Genomic DNA, 23,065 nt, shown 5'->3' with positions numbered 1-23,065 from the left:
TCCAGCGCTTCAAAAATCTTCTATAACATTATCAGGACTTGGTGATCGCATTGTACACCCAGTAGGATATTTCACAGGTTGTTTCAAAATTCAACATACAAATTTTAAAACTGACATTCAAGTTATTGAAGATAATCTACTATCTGTTGACGCACTTATTAGAAGTGATTGTATCCAGCAAGCTGAATTTTCTATTGGAAAGCATGGTATTAAACTAATAGAAGCAGAAACTCCTGACCATAATTTTCTAATTAATATTGTAAATATTTTCGATGAACCTGATTCTCCTGATTTAACGCATCTTACCAATGCAGATCATCGCACACAAATCAAACACCTAGTTTCGGCTTACGAACCTAATAAAACCAAAACAACTTATTTGCAAATGTCTTTAATTTTAACGGATGAAATCCCTGTTAGTCAACGTCCTCGCCGCTTATCTATAGCCGAACAACGTATTGTAGAAGCTCAAATCCAGCAGTGGCTGAACGAAGGAATTATAAAATCTAGTTGCTCCGATTTTGCTGTCCCTATTGTCCTCTGCAAAAAGCGAAATGGATCTTACTGACTATGTATAGATTACAGATGTCTTAACAAGAAAATAGTGAAAGACAAATTTCCTCTACCCCTTATAGAGCAAATTCTTGATAATTTACAGAATTCTAAGGTCTTTACATCTCTTGACTTGAAAAACGGCTTTTTTTCATGTTCCCATGAATCCCCAAAGCAGCAAATACACTGCATTTGTTACTCATGAAGGCCAGTATGAATTCCTTAAAGTTCCCTTTGGACTGTGCAACTCTCCTAGCGTTTTTCAAAGATTTATAAATACCATATTCAGACCTCTCATTAGTGATCAGAGTGTTATAATATATATGGATGATATAATTATTGCATTTAAGGACGAAGACGACGGAATTAAAAAATTACGACGAGTCCTTCAACTTGCCTCAGACTATGGTCTAGAAATAAACTTTCAGAAATGCAACTTTCTAAAGAAAAAATTGATTTAGGTTATGTTATTCAAGATAGCACCATTCGACCTTCACCATCCAAAGCACGCGCTGTACAGTCATTTCCTGAACCCAAAACAGCTAAACAGGTGCAAAGTTTTCTTGGCCTAACTGGTTACTTTCGAAAATTCATTCAACATTACGCCAAAATTGCAAAATCCCTCAGTGACTTACTACGTCAGTCCACCCCTTTTGAGTTTGGTCCTGCACAACAACACGCTTTCTTAAATCTGAAAGAAGCACTTTCCAGTGATCCTGTTCTGCACCTTTACCAACAAGGTTTACCGCTTCAACTTCATTGTGACGCAAGTAAATATGGTTACGGATCTGTTCTCTTGCAATAAAGCACTGATGGTTCCTTCCACCCAATTTACTATATGAGCAAGAAAACTACCCACCAAGAAGAGAAATACTTAAGTTATGAACTAGAAATCCTAGCCATCATTGAAGCCCTTAAAATATTTAGACATTATTTAGCCGGAACAAAATTTGATATTGTTACAGATTGTGCTGCTTTTAAAAAATCTATGTCTAAAAAAGACATAACACCCAGAATTGCTCGATGGGCTCTTTACCTTGAAAACTTTGATTACAAAATAAAACACCGCTCTGGACAGCTTATGAAACATGTAGATGCTCTAAGTCGTTTCCCTGTCATGTTAATTGCCATTGACAGTGTCACTCAAAAGATTATAGACGCACAATCAAGTGATGACTTCATTAAGAGGATCAAACATACTTTAGAAAAAACCCCTTTAGATGCTTACTCCTTAAAGAACGGTGTTCTGTATAAAATAGTTGAAGACCAAGAACTATTAGTTGTACCTCAGGCAATGCAAACCGAAAAGTGCAAAATGTTCACTCTAAAGGTCATTTTTCTGCTCTCAAAACGGAATCCATTATTAAACATGAATATTACATCCCTAATTTATCTGCGATTGTCCATCATCGCCAGGAGGCCCTGTCGTGTCAGGATACCCGAGTGTGAGTAGCAGGAGTGCAACAACTCAACACAACGAACGGCATTGCAATGAGACGAGAGATGGACGATGGAAGTGAATGAGAACAGTCATGTTTTCGACTAAGACGTATTAATAGATGGCGAAGCTGTTAACTTCTCAATTATAACTTTTTTTTTCATTTGTAAATACTCATCACTGTATCCCCATCAATGACTAAATAAATACTTAGTCACCTAAATGTGTGTCGTCAGCGTAGAAATCCCCTAGACGCCGAGTTTACATAGATCCCGAAAAGTGGTTTAAACATGTTGCTTCTGTGCAGAGAATCATAAATAGCACTACATCTCAAGCCACTAAGTTCACGCCTTTTGAATTACTTTTTGGAATAAAGATGAAAAACAAAGACGATATCAAAATTAAGCAAATACTTGAAGAGAAACACTTCCAATCCACTTTACAAGAAAAAGAAAGATTACGCGACGAAGCGAAAAACAATATTCTCAGACTTCAAGAAGAAAATAGACGTCAATATAACAAACGCCGCAAACAGCTAAACTTATACAAAGTTGGTGATCAATTCGCACTTCAACGTATTCAATTTGGAACTGGAATCAAACTCCGCCCGCGATTTTTTGGACCTTACAAAGTCACAGCTGTTAAGCTAAATGACCGCTATGAGGTAGAGAAAGTCGGAATACGTGAAGGTCGGCATACAACTTCCACAGCTGCTGATTTGATGAAACCATGGCCTTTTCAACAATGAACTCTTAATTTAGAATTGCTATACTCTACAATTGGACATTCTATTTAGTATTTACTACCTTTCATTTTTTTACCTCTTCATTACTTTTTAATCAGTTGAAAAGTTTTTTTTTTCTTTTCCCTCTCTACAAAGAATTTTTATATATACAAGATTTATTAAGATGATGATTTTCTTTTTTTTTTTTTTTTTTTTTTTTTTTTTTTTTTTTTGCCTCGCCAAGATGTCCCAGATATGCTCCTAAACACGCATGAGCATTCAAGACGGTCTGGAGAAATAACATTTTTTCTTCCATCAAAACGTTCCAGGATGATCTATTGACACTCCAAGCAAATGACGCTTCTTTTTTTTTCTCAGAACGTTCCAAGATGGTCTATCCAAACGACTTTTTTTTTTTCTTTCTTTCTTTCTTTTTTTTTTTTTTTTTTTTTTTTTTCTTTTCAGATTTTGCTGTAACTCCATCATCTGCAGGAGGCCCTGTCGTGTCAGGATACAGGATACCCGAGTGTGAGTAGCAGGAGTGCAACAACTCAACACAACTAACGGCATTGCAGTGAGACGAGAGATGGACGATGGAAGCGAAAGAGAACAGTCATGTTTTCGACTAAGACGTATTAATAGATGGCGAAGCGGTTAACTTTTCAATTATAACTCTTTTTTTTTTCATTTGTAAATACTAATCACTGTATCTCCATCAATAACTGAATAAATACCTAGTCACCTAAATGTGTGTCGTCAGCGTAGAAATCCTCTAGACGCCGAGTTTACATATATATATATATATATGTATGTACCGTGCCCAGAAAAGTTTGGAAGAAAGGTGTAAATATATAGGCACATTAAAAGTGCCAGAAGGAAAATACTTTTAGATGTTTTAATTACAAAAAATCACTTAATCAAAAGTATATTAATAACCTTTCATAACAAACCAAACAGTCTAAACAGCTTAGAGTATTACCAAGAACAAAGTTCATAATATCCCATTAGTTCAACGAATACAAAGGAATGCTTTCATTAAAACGGAGGAAAATGTTGCATAATAACGTTTGGAAAGAGTATTGTTATTTCCGATTCCTCTCCGAAGCTCCAAGTCGGGAAATATCACAGAATACCAAATGGCGTGTACTTCCGTAACGGAAGTGTATCTGGAATGCGAGAAACAGATTAATGAGTCTAGCTTAATGTTTCATTTATTTCAATCCCTCTCCGCACTGTTCAATGAATGCCTGCGTTACAGTAGAATGTAATTTGAAATCCTATAATTAATTGGGGCATGTGCAATAGAGCTGATGGAAGAATATTACTAAAATTATGATTAATCAATTATATATCATCATTATCTATCATGTCAGTGAGGAATCTCAAAGTAGGATTGCAATGCGATCAAAATTTATTGTAATGCGCTCTAAGGACAAGGTATTTCTGGAGCTGCCAAGATACAAGGATAAAAATACGCATTTTGCCGCCCGGTGAACTCTCCGCGGGCTCTAAATTTTGCTGCTCGTTCCCTCCAAAATTCTACAAACTTTGCCGACCTAAATTCTGCTGTCCATTACCTGCCCTAAACTACAAAAATTTAATAATTCTATAATATAATTAAAAGCATACCATATTTTTAGAAAATTATACTCTACCTATCTATATAAAGAAGAATGTCTCTTTGTTTGAGGTCTAATAACTCAGTCACTACTATAGCTATCGTCACCAAACTTTCTGCAATTCTTTTCTGGGTGCTAGAAAAGATCGAAACCGACTTTTCCCCCCCCAAAAAAGTAGCTAAAATCAGAGATATTAATTAAAAACTCGGAAAAACGGTAATTTTTGCCCTCATTTTTCCGAGTGGCAACAGTCTCGCAAGCTGGCGATGGAAATCTGCTTTATTTCGAAAGTTGTTGCCACTACTCGCTTTCAAATCTTAGAATTTGTTAATAAAAATTTCTAAGTTTTACGATGAAATAAAAATAGCATTTCCAAACATTAAATACATTACTCCCGATTCCAAAAATTCGTAGGAAGCCATTTCGACTATATTCCCATCTTCGTATGACATTAATCTATTAATTAAAAAAAATTAAAGCGCTCATTTTCCGAGTGGCAACAGTTTCGGGCCTTGGAGATAAAAAAAAACGCTTTATTTCGAAAAGTGTTGCTCCTGCTCGATTTCAAATCGTAGAGTTTGTTAAACAAAAATTTGTAAGTTTTACAAAATCTACACATATAAAGAAGAATGTCTGTTTGTATGTTTTTTTGTTCGAATTATTGATTTTTGATCATTTGTAAAAATTTTTTGCCACATTGAATCGACTAAAGTTGAATATACGTGAAACGTTTGCGACCATTTGATCAGGAAGACGAAAATCATTAAAAACCTACGTGCCATTGTTGCTAAAAGAATGAGCTTTTTTTTCTATCGAAATTTTTTATGTGGGTTCCATATCGCATCAGACTGAAAAAATGTATGACTATGAATCGTATTTTTTGCATCGTTATTAGAGATGGATTAAGCAGTATCGTTCTCTGTGTTGTTAGATGCATAACTCTCAGTCGAAATTAACTGACATCGGGCACTTCCGCTAGCATATTTATATAAAGTTATATTTATTGATCTATAACAGGTATTGTTTTCACTTTTCAAGCAGATAGAAGATATAACCATTCCTATGTTAGTCTAAACACCTGTTCATCTAGAATCCTATGAAATGTTTCACTATTCCACCTAGACCATCACCACTGGTAATATTTATTGATAAATCATATTAGAATTTAAAGCAGTTCATTCGAGCGACTGTTAAAATCTGAACCCTTACAGATTTTGATTTTTTTTTCGGTAGTTTGTTTTGCGAAATTATAGAAAAACGATGGCAGCAGGCTTTGAACAAGCATGGTCCTCCACCTACGCGCACATCGAAGAAAGAATTGTGAATTTCGAAATTGTCCTTTCGTTGCTGTATTTATTTTGTGTGTCATGCGAGCTTAGTGATTTTCTGGTTAAAAAACTTAACGATTTAAAAGAAATATGCTGCCGCACGGAAAATCATAAGATATTTACGTTTCAAATTTAGTCACAAAACTCATCAATTAAAAAAAATTGTTGTCAGCGTAAGAAAAAAATACTTTTATCTTCCACGCGTCATTGCCATTCGGCAAAAAGTAAGGTGTTTAGTTTTATTTTTCAAACGTAATCTCTATATTACTAGGTAATAAACTTAGCGATTTAAAAGTAATAAATGCAGCTCTTCATGTCTGCTATTAATTACAAGTTGGGCTTGCTAAATTATATTAGCCAGACTCAATAAAATCATTATACTCTTTTCCGCTTTTGTATTAACTATTTGAGGAGATAGGACAAAGAATCAGCTACTTATTAAAATTATGCGTAAAACTGCTTGTTAAGATAAAAATAAATATTAGATTACTTCCTTAGTTGATAGAGTGTTATTTCTAAACCAATTTAAGGTTGCGTGTTTCTTTTCTGATTAGATTTTAAGTTATGTTTCAAATGAAATCGCATCTGGTGGACGTAATTATAATTAAACAGAGTCACCCTACGGGTTAGAGTTAGTCAGTTAGTTAGAGTCGCTGACTGCCCTGCCGAAAGGCCCGGGTTCGAATCCTAGAGAAGGCATGGATGTTTGTAAATGTATAGTGTCTGTGCGACATGAGGGAACACTAAATATGCGGCAAGCTGAAAGGCCTTTCGAGAAGTTGGTGGTACGAGTAGAGGGGTGGGAGACCCTCGGACGTGTCCTTCCCCAGGGTGCTCTCCATCAAAATTGGGGGCAGAACTGAGCTAAATTGCTCAAAGCTGTTGCCAACGACAGGCGTAAACTTGCGCTCCTTGCAACGAGGAATTTTTTGGGCTTTGGCTGACTTATAGTTTAGACCAGTGAGTATTAGCAACAAAATATAATTAAATTAATGAAGACTGGCTGATAAAAGTCTCTATAAAAATCTGAAAGCTTTCAGATTTTATATTACGCCCAGAGGGGATTTTCTTAACGTTTTGTGTGTTACCTTGTAAGGATCTTAAGTTTTACTAACGTTTATTTTATTTTAAATCTTTACTATCACTTCTTATTTTCTACTTCCGGCCAGAATTATAAGCGTGAAGGTTTTTATGCAAAGTTTGTCTGGCGAACGCCAAGTATTTAAGTGTGGCCTTTTTGCCAAGCGAAAGAGAGAAAGCAGTGAGTTCGAAGCAGGCCGCTTACCTTAGAAGTTACGCAGTTGCTATTTGCCTTCCAGGCCAGAGGTTTTAATCCTCTTAATAAATTAAACGTATTGTAGTGTTCACAGTCTCTGTGCTACATACGCTTCCTGTTATTATAAGGCCAATCTTCCACGTGTGTTATTCTAAAGTTAAATTAGAGTTTAGTTTTATTTTTTATACCTTTTACGTTAGACCCCGAGTGGAGGGTCATTGTATTCCGAAGTACGGAAGTCATTGTATATAAAGAAAAATAAAGGGTGTTGTATACCCTTCGTCTGTATCCTGTCTACTTACTACAATTAGTGAACATAGCTTTAGTAAGCTCTCTGTTCCTAGTCAGGTCATTGCATGTTTCCGAAGAAGGTTAGAAGAAACATTGAACCTGATAACCTTTATTTATTAAATATCACGTTTTCCGCACTTAAACCATAAAATTCAATTTATATTAATTTTTCAATATAAATAACATAAAATAATTTTAAAATGCCATATGTTTAAAATTTCCGATACACAGTCTCGCGCGCTGGAGATAATTTCTCTTTCCCCCGTACAGTCTTGCCATTGATCGCTTTGAAATCGTTGAGTTTGTTAATCAAAAATTCGTTAAATTTTTACAGAATATGAAATATATAATAAAATAAATTCCAAATTATGTTTCCCAGATGCCCATATTCGAGTAAAGGACTAAGTTATTCAAAATCCGATGTCTCTAGGTACCATTGTTTTTTCACATTGCCAGGAAGATACATACATTCACGCAGATTCTTCTTTATTAAATTTTTTTAAATATAATACAGGGCGATAATATTTGTTGGCTACAATCTGAAAAGTGAAATGCCGTTTATAGTGAACCAACGCAAAATGCCAAAACGAAATTATAACCCTTCTGGACAAATTGTCCTTTGGGCTAAAAACAATGAATAAAAAATCTTATCAATTTATGCATATTTGTGCTTATTTTGTTACAGGACAATATAAATTGAATGACGTATAAAATCTGTTCATTGCTTACCGAATTTTAGATTACACTATATTATAAATAAATTCAGTCATTTTCTTCGCACTTCCACAACTTGAATTACACTATATGGTGATAAGCACGACTTAAATTTAAAATAACTTTCAGACATTTTACGCAAACGGGGGGGGGGGAAGTGAATCGATAATAAAGTCTGCGTCTCTTCTAAAAGCACCCGTTTAATTTACAGGAAGGTGAAAGCCATATGCGAGATGAATAACTTGAAAACAGACAACTATCTCCCGCGAGATATTTCTCTCGCGAATGGATATTTTGCTTCACGTCGTCAGTATAATAGAATATCGAGTGTCGAGGATATTTCACTTCAGTTCGTCTGACAGTCTTCATTCTAATGAGGGCCTCCATGCTGTGATGTTCGTTGTACTGTTAATCATAAAGTCAGAATTTTACAATAGATAAAGGAATATAAATAAGTGGGCTCGATGTTAATGTAAAGAATATTTTAAAAATAATATATATTTCAGCTTTAAGTTTTGACACGAGACTAAATGAAGATGCATTTTCAATAGACAAGCTGCCTAAATTATTTATGTATATAAGAGGAAGAGTCTGTGTGTTTCGTTCTTGCTGTGCATACAACTAATAGATCCAAGGCTAAGAAATTTGGTACATAGGTGCATATAGACAACAATGCAGCTGGAAACGATTTTTTTCAAAATTCGAATGAGTTTTTTTATATTACGTTTTTTGATGAAATCGCATCAAATCGGTAATTCTCTCTCATTGTATCAGCAACAATGGCACACAGCCATTGTTGCTGATATCAGCACTGTTGCCACTCGGAAAAATGAGGGCGATAATTCTGTACAGTTTTTAAATTTAAAGTTTCACTTGGATACTGGACGGTTGTCGACAGAAGGCAAAAGTATTTATTAGGATAATTAATATTTGTATTAAGGGACATTTTAGATATGTACTTATGATCTAAGTTTGCGAAAATAAAGGCCAGAAGAGGAGTTTTGTAGACACGGCGTGCATTGGCAGTACAGATACAGGCTCAAATACTGATTGTTTCATTTTTTCCGTTTGTATTGAAGAAACCGATGAGGGGAACACAATGGCTATTACTTAGAAATCGTCATATACATTTTTTGTAATAAAATCCTTTTTCTTTTTTACGTATGCAGCGAAGCCTAGCGAATCTTTATCAAAAGAACTAGAAAAATCCAGAAAGGGGCTTAAGCCAATAGGGGGCAGGTTGTTTATAAAGTCTCTATACATTTTTGATTAAACAGGCTTTATTCTGAAATATAAGGTATTTACATTAAAAAACAACATACTAGAGCCCTAAATTAGTACAATCCAATGTGCCTTTCCCCCTGTGTGTCTGGGCACAATTGCCACCATTCCACTACACTCCGGAACACCTTATGTAAAGTTATTGGTACAATTTCAGCTACTGCGGCCGTAATGTTATGCGTTAATTGTTCAATGCTGCCAGTATTCACTCGGTACACTTTGGACTTGACAAAACCCCATACGAAAAAGTCTAGGGTATTTAATTATGGTGATTGTAGAGCCCAAAGAAGTTGAGAGCCACGACAAATCCACCTATCAGGAAAGGTTTCTTAAGATAATTACGCACAATAATAGCAAAATGGAGAGGTGCCCATCCTATTGGTAGACAATAGTGTCAATAATGCTCTCTGATACGAGCTGTGGCTTAAGATATTGTTGCAACATTAAAGAGATAAATTATTCCAGTGATGGTCTTTCTGCAAACATGAAAAGTCCACAGGTATTCATTCAGAGTTAACGTATGGTTATTCCAGCCTATACATTAACTTGACGTGTGTATCCCTGAGATTCATATAACACGTTTGGTTGTTTAACAGCCCTCATTCGACAATTACGACAATTAATATGGCCGCTGAGATGGAATGTGGTTTCTTCGCTTAAGAGAACATTCTTCATTAAATTCTCATGCTCCACAGCTCCCAAAAAATCATAACACAGGGCTTGCTGACTTGCATAGTCCTCCGCTTCAAGCTTATGCAAAGTTTGAATGTAGTAGGCACACTTGTTTAAATGACAGCGTAGAGTTTCCAAACAATAGTATGCGAAATACCGAGTTCCCGGCTGAGTCTTGGTGTAGATGCCTGATGACTAGGTTTACTCGCTTATTGTACGTTTTGCTCAACTTGTGGCGTTATAGCAGACGGTCTTCACCTTTAACACTAGAATTTGGTTACCAAGGATTTAATAGCTCCTCTGGTAGAGGCTCGTTTTCTGAATTTGCGGGGGAACTCCTCCTACAGCTGCTGATACGTTAATCCACGTGCAAGAACACAAACAATAGTTATTCTTTCTTCCGTTGACAGCATTCTTTCAGATCGCCTCCGAAGAAATTGGAATTAGAACGCATTTCTCAAAAACGTATAGAGACTTTATAAGCATCATGTATACGATAGACAAGCTAAACGTAATGAATGCTGAAGAAACAGAAAGGCTTTTTTAAAAACAATTAATCAGATTAAAAAGTTAAAGAAAATAAGTATTAGTTGAAAAATTTCTGGCAACACTAGGGCCAACTATAGGTCAGACAAGTGAGTATTACCAACAACAGGCACTAAATCGCTTCCTCTGCTGACAATAATACATTAAATGACTACTTTTGTAAGTTATTGCACTGAAAAAAAAAATCAAAACCTCTCACTGTGACCTTTTACTATCGATATAGAAAAATTCCCTCTACAGATGAATGATCCCTTAAGTATTACAAAGTATCCCTTTAAGCCTCACCTCAAAAAAGCCCTCTGCGACCGTTGTTATACTATGATGCGTCAGACGTACAACTACTGAGGTTTTAATTTGTAGATGATGATGGTTTTGGGTCATTAGCGGGCTAACTATGAAACAAGCACTCAGTGCCACCGATAAACGACGAAAGAATGGTAATTCGAGCTGGTAACTGAAAATGGCTGGCAGAAATCAGTTACACTGTGTATAGTGGCTATATATTCCGTCACTCCTAAAATATAGGCGTGACGGAATATAGGAGTGATACAAATAGCTTTGGGAAAATATAAGCACTAATAGGGATGCAAAACACTAAAACAGAATGCAAGTTGGAGCTCGAAATAAAATACAGAATTGAATGTTTTAAATACAATATGGAAATTAAGACACAATAACGCTGATTTTTGTTGTTTGACTTCTGAATTGGTACAATATGGAAAACTAAACACTGCGCAAATCAGACACTGTTATATCGATTTGTCTGATTTCTGACTTCTATAAACATGCAAATTCTTTATGGACTTAAAATTAAGCTGTATATAGGAAAAAAAAAATACAATTACATTAATACCTAATTATAACCAAAAGAACATGTCAAAAATAAATGTTAAGGGTAATAAATATTAACAAAAAGCCTGAGACATATCTTTCGACATCTTCTTTAAAAACAAATTCATAAACCCTAAATTGTCCAACACTGCTGGTCAAAAGATCACAGCCAAAATTTTCTCTTCTGCTCTTCTGCAGCCAAAATTATTCAGAAAACATCTTACGTTGGTGAATTACATCTTCTAGAGGAGTTTCTCATTCAAAAATATTTCAGTTTTGAATAGTGATCTGAATTATACCCGCCTGTGCCTTCAGCTTTTCAAGAAATTATTTCATAGTTGTTTTAATTTCATGCTTTTGCCAATACATGTTTGTTACTATTGTGGGAGTAGAAGTTTCTTGGTCGTCATTTTCACTCTTGTAGCTGAAGAAGGAAGTTTCTAATTAGCCTTCGAAACTATACTACTGCAAATTCACGCATGTTATGTAGATGATTTTTGTTGATATCTGATATCCTTAACACATTTAATATTTGCTGAAATTTCAATAGTTATTAAAATTTCAATTCAAAATTCTTAATGCATTTTAATAAATTACTACAAGTTAAATTTTATTCATCTGAAAAGCATCTGTAGTACACATGCCTAAGAAAAGCATCTGTAGTCTACATGCCTTGAGAGAGAAGTTTCTCAGGAAAGGTACTTGGTACTTACATTACAAAAAAGAAAACTGCAAAAGAAAATCGCAAAGAACACAAAAAGAACAATCAAGAAAGAATTACCGGTGTTCCGCAGCTTTAACCGTTCGGCTACTAAGGCCACATTTTGACATACAAGCAAGTGATTTACTTATTATCTTTAAGAGCAAATTATTCTGCGCATGTGCATTACTTCAATAACCCTAAATATATTGATGAAAATAGGAACACAGGAAAAGGAAGAAAATAAGTCTAATAGAGGATCTGGTTGAGAAACCCGATGGTTTCGAAATTAGTAGAACTAGCCTAGTTTGGCAGTTTTATTCTTAACGTACAGGGATGATTCCCGTTTGTAAAACTGTAATTACCTGTTTACTGCATCTCACAGATGACGTCATGCAGTTTTTGCCACCTTCCTGTACACATTTTCATAACTTCGACGAACTTCATCCCGCGCCACATCATCGCGTATATGTCGAAAAGTGGCTGAAATTAGAATTGGTTAGCTTAGATGATTGACTAAAAGCACAATAACTTGCGTTTTACATAAACATTTATTAACCGTAGCCGTAACTTTGTATATCTACAAAACGAAGCTTACAATTAATCTGTGTTCTACTAATTTCAAAAATGACAGATTTCTCTTCTGGAACCTTCAAGAGCGTAACCCATGCACAGGAGGATTTAGATAAGTGTTAGAAACTTTTGAGAGTAAGGTTTATAACGTTCCTTTATATTAACTAAACCATTTACTATGATTTAGAGCTTTACTGTTACTTCTACCTTCCGTTTCCCTATCAGAATGCAAATTAGTTTAGGGTATTTAAGCCGAGATTGTTGGGTTTTAAGACAGAGCGTGTTCTGCCTCGTTACTAAGGTCTGTTACCGAGGCCACGTTACTAAGATTTTGTTGACTCAGTTAAGATTTTATTCATCGGCTTTGCATTATAATGCTGACACTTAAATACTTGCGCCAGTTAGATTTGTGAGCCAGCTTCGCGTTAAACGGAATTGTGTCTTTGACTACTAGCAGAGCATTAAATTTGAACTTACTCTTACTTGACGTTACATCGCCAAAAGTGGTTGGCTGAATTGTAAGCACGAGTCACGCATTTAAGTTCTAGTTTTGATTTAAAAAAAAGACTTTGGAGTTGTGTCCAGACATAGAGATAATTCACTTTACGTCTGTTAAGAGTTTGATACTACTTCATGCTACCAAAACAAGTCAAACCTTTCAGGTTGCATACAGACAAATTAGAATTAGATAACAAAGAAGGATCGGAAAAATTCATGTCTTAGTACACAGAATGTAGGATAAATTTAACCTTTTGCACTCGAAGCATTTTTCGCTCGGGCGAACCAGCAACTCAAGATCATTTTCCGCATATTTGGTGAATTTCTTACAACTAATAATATAATTATAATGATTTCACGAAAATCTGACGACTCTTTTATGTCTGAAGATATTTGCGGTCCTGCGGAGTTTTCGCCGGATAGAAACGGTATTTTTTGCGGTATTTCTTCGGATTCTGTGCAAGTTACTCATTCTGAATTTTCTATCTTTTCTGCGGAATTACTATGGCTTTCACATTCACTAATTCTATTACCCTGATTTTTCGCCTTCTTCTTAGTTCATCGCTAAGAATCATCGCTTAGTTCAATGCTAAATATCTTCCTCTCTACCGTCAAGTACTCTATGACGTAATTTAGTTCCTCATGAACAAAAAGTCGAACCCATCTTCACTTTAACTAACTCCTTCGTCCTATTTCATTCTTATTGGGTTCCGTAATTTTGAAAATAATATTCTTGTTGCCATGACTGTCGAATTCGAACTAATGTAGAAGACGCATATATAACAAAATATCTAAAAACGTATTGAAAATTAAAGACTGGCAGTTGTTTTGGATGCATGTATCATTGAATACAATTAGGAAGCAATATTGTCCAAACCAAACCTAAATAAACATCGTCACCGCTCGAATTATCGAATCAAACCGAATGGTAATTGAGAGTCATCTTGTAGAAACATTCGGTTATTTCGAAAGCAGGAGAGAGCAAAGCCCTTGCCGGGACTCGAACCACGGATACTAACAGAAAATTCCGAGGAAACAGAAAGCTGCAAAATGAAAAGAACCCAATACAACTAGGGGGGGGAATGCTCTTCAATAATGATAAAACGCTAATACCGTCTGCGTCAAATTCTGATACAGTGTGCATTGAAAGTTTGAAGTCTAACAGAACATTGCTCAGCATTTTTTATCACACTACAGTGAAACAATCTAAAATGTGTCAGTTATTCTATCCACCACATGCGTATAAGTAACGCCCAGTTTCAGGTAACCGACAAGAAATCGTGAGTCATAAGCATCATCTGACTGAAAATTTTGCTAAGTGTGCAGATTTGTGATTACGAATATAAACCGTCATACATTACGTCCGATACCGCTCAGAACTTAGTATCGGAATGGCAAATAAGTACTGGAACTTGAATGCTGCAGCGTCAGAATAGTGGTAACAATTCACTATGACACTTAAGCTTTTTTAATTTAACAACCAAACGCCTTTCTCTGTGCGCGGCTATACATAAAAATCTTCACCCTACCTTCTTTCTCAGAAACGTTGGTGGTAAACATACACAGTACACTCTCGATTATTCGAGCTAATGCTGGGAAGCAATTTACGGAAAACAGAAAAACACTGATAATCCAAACTATCGATTATCATGAATACTGTGTGTCTTTATTTCTTAAAAAAATCTTATGTGTACTTCACATGACTTCCTTGCACGGAATATTAAATTATAGGTATTTTTTCCTGCATTTCATTTAAACTTGTTGAATTGAATTAAATCTACTTCATCGATAGCGCATAAACCACAATAGAATAAATGCACTCTTTAAAATTCGCTATATTTATTTACCATAGCGACACCTTGGGGCTAGGTTCGCATAACAACGTTATATCTTATTCATTTTATAACTCAAAATGCGCAAAAATTATATTATCTGAAAAATTATCTAATCGTTGCCACAAGTTCTATTCAAATGCTATAATAAATCTAAAACGATGTATAAAAAATTAGACAAATAAAAAAGAAACTGTTGTTGTTGCGAAGCTTACTTTCTTTAGATTGACAACAAATCCAATATTCTGCTACGTTTGAAATGTAAACACACATGGCTGCTAGGGTAAAAAATCGGTCGCGGACTCTTAACCGACACCAGTTAGCCGACAAGACATTTAGCCGACAGGGACACTTAGCCGATATGGACACTTAGCCGACAGGACATTTAGCCGACAGGGACACTTAGCCGACAGGACATTTAGCCGACAGGACATTTAACCGACACGGACACTTAGCCGACAGGACATTTAGCCGACACGGACACTTAACCGACAGGTCATTTAGCCGACACGGACAGTTAGCCGACAAGACACTTAGCCGACAAGGACACTTAGCCGATAGGACATTTAGCCGACACGGACAGTTAGCCGATTAGCCGACAGGACATTTTGCTGACACAGAGAGTTAGCCGTCAAGACGTTTAGTTACGGAACACTTAACTGTCAACACATTTAGTCTATAGGACACAAAGCTGACAGTAACGTTTAGCTGACACGTATCCAATAATTATTCAAACTTACTATCAATTACAAAATTTCTCGACTTCTCCATAAGTTCAATATTTAAGTTATTTTTTCACTATCACTAAAATTCATTTTTCGATTCTGAAAGATCTCATGTATATTTTTAATTATTCTGTTAATTTAGCATTGTTTGATATGTATCCATGGACCTTATAAGAAACATACCAACCCAAATGGGTTTTCTCCCTTGCCTTGGCGTATCGCCGGCTGTCACCTTGCCCACATCCGGAGGAGTATGCAGCGAGTATAATTTTCAAGAAAAAGCTGGTGATAGCACCTCATTTCACAAATTAGAATTTTTAGATATTTTTATTTCTGAAACTGAGATTTATTTTTAAAAATTTAGCATGTTTATCAGGCATAATTAATGTCCTAAATAATTATAAAGCTGTTGCATGCTTTCAGGTCTGGATATTTGTTTAGGTTTTCCTATGCTGTAAGGAAATTTGTATCTCCTTCTTTTAAAAAATAATATTTTAAATCTGAAATAATAGAAAAATTCAAACCAACAATTTTCTCTTACAATTTTTATGCTTTTTATTGGTATAAATGAGTAAAAAATACTAAAATTGAAAAAATGAACTTTTGAAAGTTTTTGCTTAAAATTCTTATTTGTACTGCTTTTTTAAAATTATATCTGAATATATTTAATAATATTCTACAAAGAAGTTTTATTTCAATAATATTTCATAATACATCATAGTGATAAAAACTTTTAACACTTTAATAATTTTTATGCATTTATTATAATGTTAAAAATTGTATTTAACTGTAATAATTAATTGTGCTAGTATTTTATAGTGATTATGTTTTAAATTTATGTCTAGTTCTGCATAAGTTTTCTTATTTATTGTTAATTTATTTTATTAGCCCAAAGAGGCGGCAGCTCGGAAAAGCTATTAGTTTCGAAACTGCATTTTGCTTTGTTTCACTATAAATGTCCGCTTCACTTTGCAAACTGTTGCCACCAAATATTATCGCCCTGTATTATATTTAAAGACATTAAATAATGAAGAAATCTGCATGAATGTATGTATGTTTCTCTCGCACTGTGAAAAAACACAAAACCATAAAATTTTGAATAACGTAATCCTCCACCCGAACATGGGCACCTGCACGACCTAATTTCGAATTTGTTTTAATCCATTTCATATTTTGTAACTTTAACGAAGTTTTGATTGACAAACTCAATGAGTTCAAAGCAAGCAATGGCAACCCTGTACAGAAAATAACATTTTTATCTCCAACGCTGAAATTCTAAAGATATACCATTTTCAAATATTTTGTGATATTGTTCTTGAATTGAATTTTATGTGGTTTACTTGCGAAGAACATGATGTTTAATAAATAAAGGTATTACGTTACAAAAACATTACAAAACGTTACAAAAACGCTCCTTTGGGCGTAATATAAAATTATGTTGCTGAGTGCTTCCGGAGTTTATCTTTTTTTTTCCCTCATTAAACTCAAAAAAGTTTATGCTCCGAATTTTATGAATTACTAAAATAAATAATCATCTTGTAATGTTAATAATTAATGATCATATAATCAAATAAATGATCGTCTTGTTATGTTATAATAATTTTAAAAACTACTGCCTGAAAATACTCATAAAATCAAAGAAAATTATCAGATCTTGTTTAATTTTACCTTATTTGTTTCAAAGCATCATATGCTATCAGTAATTTTACTTTAATTTTACTTTATTTGTACACAAAAATAAATTCATAAGTTTTGCGTTTAGAATTTTTACCGTTTTACTAAAGTAAAGAAATTTATACAAGAATTACGCTTGAAAAAATGCGCAAATTGCAGTAAAAAGTGCTTTTATGAGATATATTAAATCTTGTTTGCACAAACTGTAACTTTCATCACTTATAGAATGTATCACATTTAATAATTAAAAACAGTTATGTGATACAAACACCATAGGTTTCCGTAAGCCAGATCGTCCCTACACTTTCTTGCGGACATGTGGGCGACGCATACTCCGCCCACTGGGTTAGTCTATCTCTTATAAGGTCTATGCATGTATGTATCGTGCTGTTTGGTGTATATTGGCGAAATTGATAAAGCGCTGAAATTTCTCGTCAGAGAATATGAATGAAATTTCGAAAGAAAAAAAGAATTTTTTTAGCTAAGTACGGCGGTCACTAAATTACATTTTAATGTGAGATCTTCAAAAATTATCCATAAAACTTCTTCATTTAATCAACTGGGTTCTTTTCAACACTTTCACATCGTTAATAATTTTTCTTGTTTACTTAATGATATTAATTTTCCAATCTCGCTCTTTCAAAGGCTTTCAAATTTTTAATATCTTTACGTTTCATTACTATTTTACACATCACATCATGTTACATTCTTTCCCTTACAAAATCGTTTGGCTCCTTCCACTAATGAAATTTCCTTTCCCTGTCATGAAAAATCTGAATAATGCAATAAAAATTATTGTTATTCTTGAATTATACTTTTTATGGAACCATATAGTGGTGAGGGTTAGCTCAGCAAATATATTTTATTTTGTTATTAAAAACAATTAAAAAAAGTGAATTTTTAAGACAAGCAAAGGTATAAACTATTTGTGACCTCTATAATTTGCAGTTCATGCCACCATTCTTGAGATAAAAATTCTGTAACATTTTATTGACCACGCATCTCGTTTAAAATACTTACGTAAATGTTTATAGCCCTAAACTAGTGCATAATGTTTAATTTAGAAGTAAAATATTCTTTAAGGTTTTGTTTTATTCATTTTCGAGAAATTTCAGCGCTTTTTCAATTTGGCAATGTACACCAAACAGCACGATACATATCAAACATTGCTAAATTAACACAATAAATTAATAGCATATATGAGATCTTTAAGAATCGAAAAATGAATTTTACTGATAGGTGAAAAATGACTTATATATTGAACTTATGGAGAAGTCGAGAAATTTTGTAATTGATAGGAAGTTTGAATAATTATTGGATACGTGTCAGCTAAACGTTACTGTCGGCTTTGCGTCCTATAGACTAAATGTGTTGACAGTTAAGTGTTCCGTAACTAAACGTCTTGACGGCTAACTCTCTGTGTCAGCAAAATGTCCTGTCGGCTAATCGGCTAACTGTCCGTGTCGGCTAAATGTCCTATCGGCTAAGTGTCCTTGTCGGCTAAGTGTCTTGTCGGCTAAATGTCCGTGTCGGCTAAATGACCTGTCGGTTAAGTGTCCGTGTCGGCTAAATGTCCTGTCGGTTAAATGTCCTGTCGGCTAAATGTCCAGTCGGTTAAGTGTCACTGTCGGCTAAGTGTCCATGTCGGCTAAGTGTCCCTGTCGGCTAAGTGTCTTGTCGGCTAACTGGTGTCGGTTATGTGTCCTGTCGGCTAATGGTTGTCGGCTAAGTGTCCACGACCGATTTTTTACCCTAGCAGTCATATGTGTTTACATTTCAAACTTAGCAGAATAGTGGATTTGTTGTCAATCTGAAGAAAGTAAGCTTCGCAACAACAACAGTTTCTTTTTTATTTGTCTAATTTTTTATACATTGTTTTAGATTTATTATTTAAATTTCGTAATTCATAGTTTAAATAATTTTTGGGTACGTGTCAGTTAAATGTCACTGTCGGCTTAGTAACCTGTTGACTAAATGTCTTGACAGGTAAGTGTCCCGTAGATCTAAATGTCCTGACGACTAACTCTCTGTGTCGGCCTAATGTCCTGTCGCCTAATTGTCCGTGTCGGCTAAATGTCCTGTCGGCTGAGTGTCCTTCTCGGCTAAATGTCCTGTCGGCTAACTGTCCTGTCGGCTAAATGTCTTGTCGGCTAACTGTCCGTGCCGGCTAAATGACCTGTAGGCTAAGTGTCCGTGTCTGCTAAGTGTCCGTGTCGGCTAAATGTCCTGTCGGCTAACTGGTGTCGTTTAAGTGGTTTTCGGCTAAGTGTCACGGACCTGTAAAAAATACACATATGGCTGCTAAGGTAAAAAATTAGGCTTAGTCGCACTTGAACAACTTTTAAATTGTTCTACATATATTGCATGCAGGTTAACTAAAGGCATAAAAACCTTAACCGGAAAATAAGAAAAACAGAATTCAATCATTTTTAAAGCAAAAAATGCACAATTTAACCATATATAAGAATAAAAACTGAGCTCACGGTGCCGAATAACAAAGTGCGTATATGTAGGTATGTGTACATATGCATATATTTACTTTTGCTGAGGCCGATTGCCACCAAAGGTGCACAATTACATCCTAAAGCTGGCTTATATACAAAATTTCAACGTTCTGAGGATACTCATTTTTGAGTTATGTGAGATACATACATACATACATATGCACGTACGGTACAGACGCCACGGAAAAAATCTCTTTTGAATCCATTTTAAATCAGTTTAATAAATTTTTTTGGGAAAAAGAGTTCATTATTCTGTTCATACGTACAGATAGATATCTAGCAGAAACATCGTTAAATTGCATTCGACAGCGGTCAAAATGGATATTTTCTTTGAAATATGGCATCGGGAATTTTTTGTGATTACAATACTTCCTTTATTTCGTACAAGGAAACAAAAATCAATATTTTTATTTTGTTTTTTTCGAGCGTTTAAATATTTATCGAATTTCACTGCGTATTTTTTGAAGTGCTAGTTTACCATTGCATTCGAATCCCCTTTGGTCCACAAAGTCCAATAGAATTTCAACAGAAATAATCATTGCTCTGTCGAGACTAATGTAATCGTTCAGTAGCTTCTTTAGTTTTATTTTCAATATCCCTGTCTGCCTCTTCTGCTCTTGTGAAACTGAAAACCATATTCTCGCAATTCAAGCATTGGAAGCCCACCTCAGTCGAATCGCCATCGAATCATTCCTCGATATTTTCCTGGTCGGCATTTGGGAAAAATTTAACATTTTCAGGTTTTTGGCATACAACTTCAGTTAGCTTTTAAATCCAAAAATTTTCAAGTCAGTTTTTAAAAGATAAGAAGAAAATACGCGAAAAACAAAAAAAAAAAAAAAAAAAAAAAAAAAAAATCTCAGTGATCAATTGAAAAGATGCCTTCGACTCACGCATACTGCAGAACGATTTATACGAGGTAATTGGAGACGCGATTCAGACGTTTTTTCAGCATGCTACGGCGCGTGTTTGTTGTTGACACACTGTCACGCATAGCTTTAACTGTGCGCACTTAAACACTGTTCATTCCGAATTCGATTCTTGGCAATTGAGTGAGATGATTGCAAATAATTTCTTGTTATATTTAAGGTAAACTATTTCCATATTTATATGTAAATATTCACAGTTTTGCCAAAGAAATTCCTCTACGAAGGCATCCTTAAGATAGACAATCCTTGAGTTAATTCCTCCACCTTACATCTAGATCACGAAGAGTCTTTACATGTACATAGCAGTCAGCATTTGTATACCTACTAGTTCCAGGCCTACGTGCATTCGCCATGCTAGGTGCCGGCATCACACGGCCGATGCCCCCTCAGAACAGTTCCATGTATTTAACAGCCTTCCCTGCACTCTGGAAACAACGAAACTAATCGCCATACGGCGACACTGGTCGTCCAATTGCTACTTGCCAGTCGCTAGGGCTGCCCGTCGCAAAGGGACATTACCCAGCGTATCCGGGACGCTACACCCGGGCTACTAGAGCCACTCTGCTCTAGAACCCGCCAGGCCCATGGGCCGGCCAATAAATGACTTTTCCTGGCCCTTCAGAACCACTAGGTTCCAAAAATTTGTATACTCCCGAGGCCGAGACTGGCTAGCTTCGCAAAGTTCTCTACGTTGACCCGGGGGGGGGAAGGTTGTATACCTACTGCGCACTTAAGTAGTAAAATTCTTTACCACCCACCGGTCAACAGTAAGTAATTAGTTTAGTACAACTGCAAAGTCAAAAATATTTATTTTTACTAAACCTCCGCAGAATAAGCAGAAAATTTATTAAAGGATAACAAAGCCGTATAGATACATGGAAAAAAAAAAGAAGCTCTGCGCCCGGGGTGCAATCAAGTATTATGTAGAGAACAAAACTTTCACGTATACTTCGAGGTATACAGGGTGATAATGAAAAAAAACTTTCCCGATGAATGAGCAGCTAGCGGCTTATCCGCTCAAACAATCGGAATGAAATTTCAGATATTGTTATTTGAAGGTATGTGCTGGAGATCGTGACGATTTAAAACAACACATGTTTCAGAGTGAAAATTTTCAAAATTTTCGATGCACTCGATGATACACTAGAATACAGCTCCCGACTCGGTTCGCTCGTTCTCGAAGCTCAACACACTGTAACATAAAATTCGACGATGCATTAACTCGCGATACACTAAGAGACTCCCTCGATGCACTCGACGTCTAACTCGGCACTATACTCCGAGAGGCTCGCTCACTGACTCGTATGTGAATCCATTACGCATTCACCGACTGACTATCAACTCACTCTCCGCGTATCAGCAGGGTTTGTATAGCTTTTGGCTTGCGTTCTAGAACACTCTGGGCTAAACCAGTAAGAATTCGTTCCAGAAGGCTCTCCATCCATCTATGGCATATCGCCAAATCTTTCTCGCCAAATGTGAAAATTTCGTAACAATATTAAGGCATTTTTTAATTTAAAAAAATTTAATTTTAGATAATATTTTCTATTCATAAAAATAAAATGTAAAAAGTGTCATTCCTTACGACAAAAATTGACACCGAACTTCATACTTTCGGATATTTTCGCTATGTCTGAAGGGGGCAGTTAATAGATAAATTCAAATATTTCGAGGTTGAAAAAAAACTTTAAACTCTTAAATGCTATTCAGTGAGGTGATTTACTATAGCGTAACATTCTTTAATTTATAATTTTGTTAAAGTTAGCATGCCGAAAGAATTTTCACAGAAATAACTCATAAGTTTCCAAACGCCAAAAATATATCAAGAATATTTTCATGGAGTTTTATTATTTTAGAATCACAATTTAATAATCAAGCAAAAAATTCATTAAATTTGAAATATTTTTAATTTATGCAAATAATATACATAAATATTATTTATTTATGCAAATACGGATGGCGTTACACCAATATTGAAGCTACTGTTTCCTAGAAAACGAATTCTACGAGATTTTGAAAATAAAATATGATTTTCAAAGAAAACAAAAGTTGTATTGATTACCATTTTGAACGGCAATCTGCACACTAATTCTCGCCACTTAATTTATTAATATCAGAAACCTGTTTCATAACTGATATCTTATTTGAGTACAAATGCAAACAATTCGCTGATTTCCAACTTTAAAACAAAAGAGCTCCGCCAATTTCTGTCGTATAGGGGTCGCACTTCTCGTACTTTATTTTTCATAACGAGTATAAAAATTTCTTAAATACGGGCCAGAGGGAGGGAGTTAGATTCCGTAATTTTTACAAAATAGATTTTCTTAAATTTAAAAATGTCAAAGTATTAGTATTTGC

General features: G+C 35.1%; 1 protein-coding gene across 3 annotated transcripts in view; it reads right to left on the bottom strand.

The window, feature by feature from the left end:
- The window catches only part of LOC118183632 (anoctamin-7-like), a 383,713-nt gene that overhangs the window by 273,930 nt on the left and 86,718 nt on the right, over positions 1-23,065 (bottom strand). The window contains exon 1 of one of the 3 annotated variants that reach the window (XM_085813343.1): positions 12,338-12,456. The exons of the other annotated variants lie outside the window; for them this stretch is intronic. The gene's annotated coding sequence lies outside the window, so the exon portion shown is untranslated. Of the gene's footprint in view, positions 1-12,337; positions 12,457-23,065 lie in introns of those variants that run through there. 3 annotated transcript variants of the gene reach the window in all.

This window comes from Stegodyphus dumicola, chromosome 3 (assembly GCF_044657685.1).
Source record: "Stegodyphus dumicola isolate Sdum_Otavi_A_Nest chromosome 3, ASM4465768v1".
Taxonomy (NCBI): Eukaryota; Metazoa; Arthropoda; class Arachnida; order Araneae; family Eresidae; genus Stegodyphus; species Stegodyphus dumicola.
Note: the sequence above shows the minus strand (reverse complement) of the source record. Positions and strands in the feature narration are given on the sequence as shown.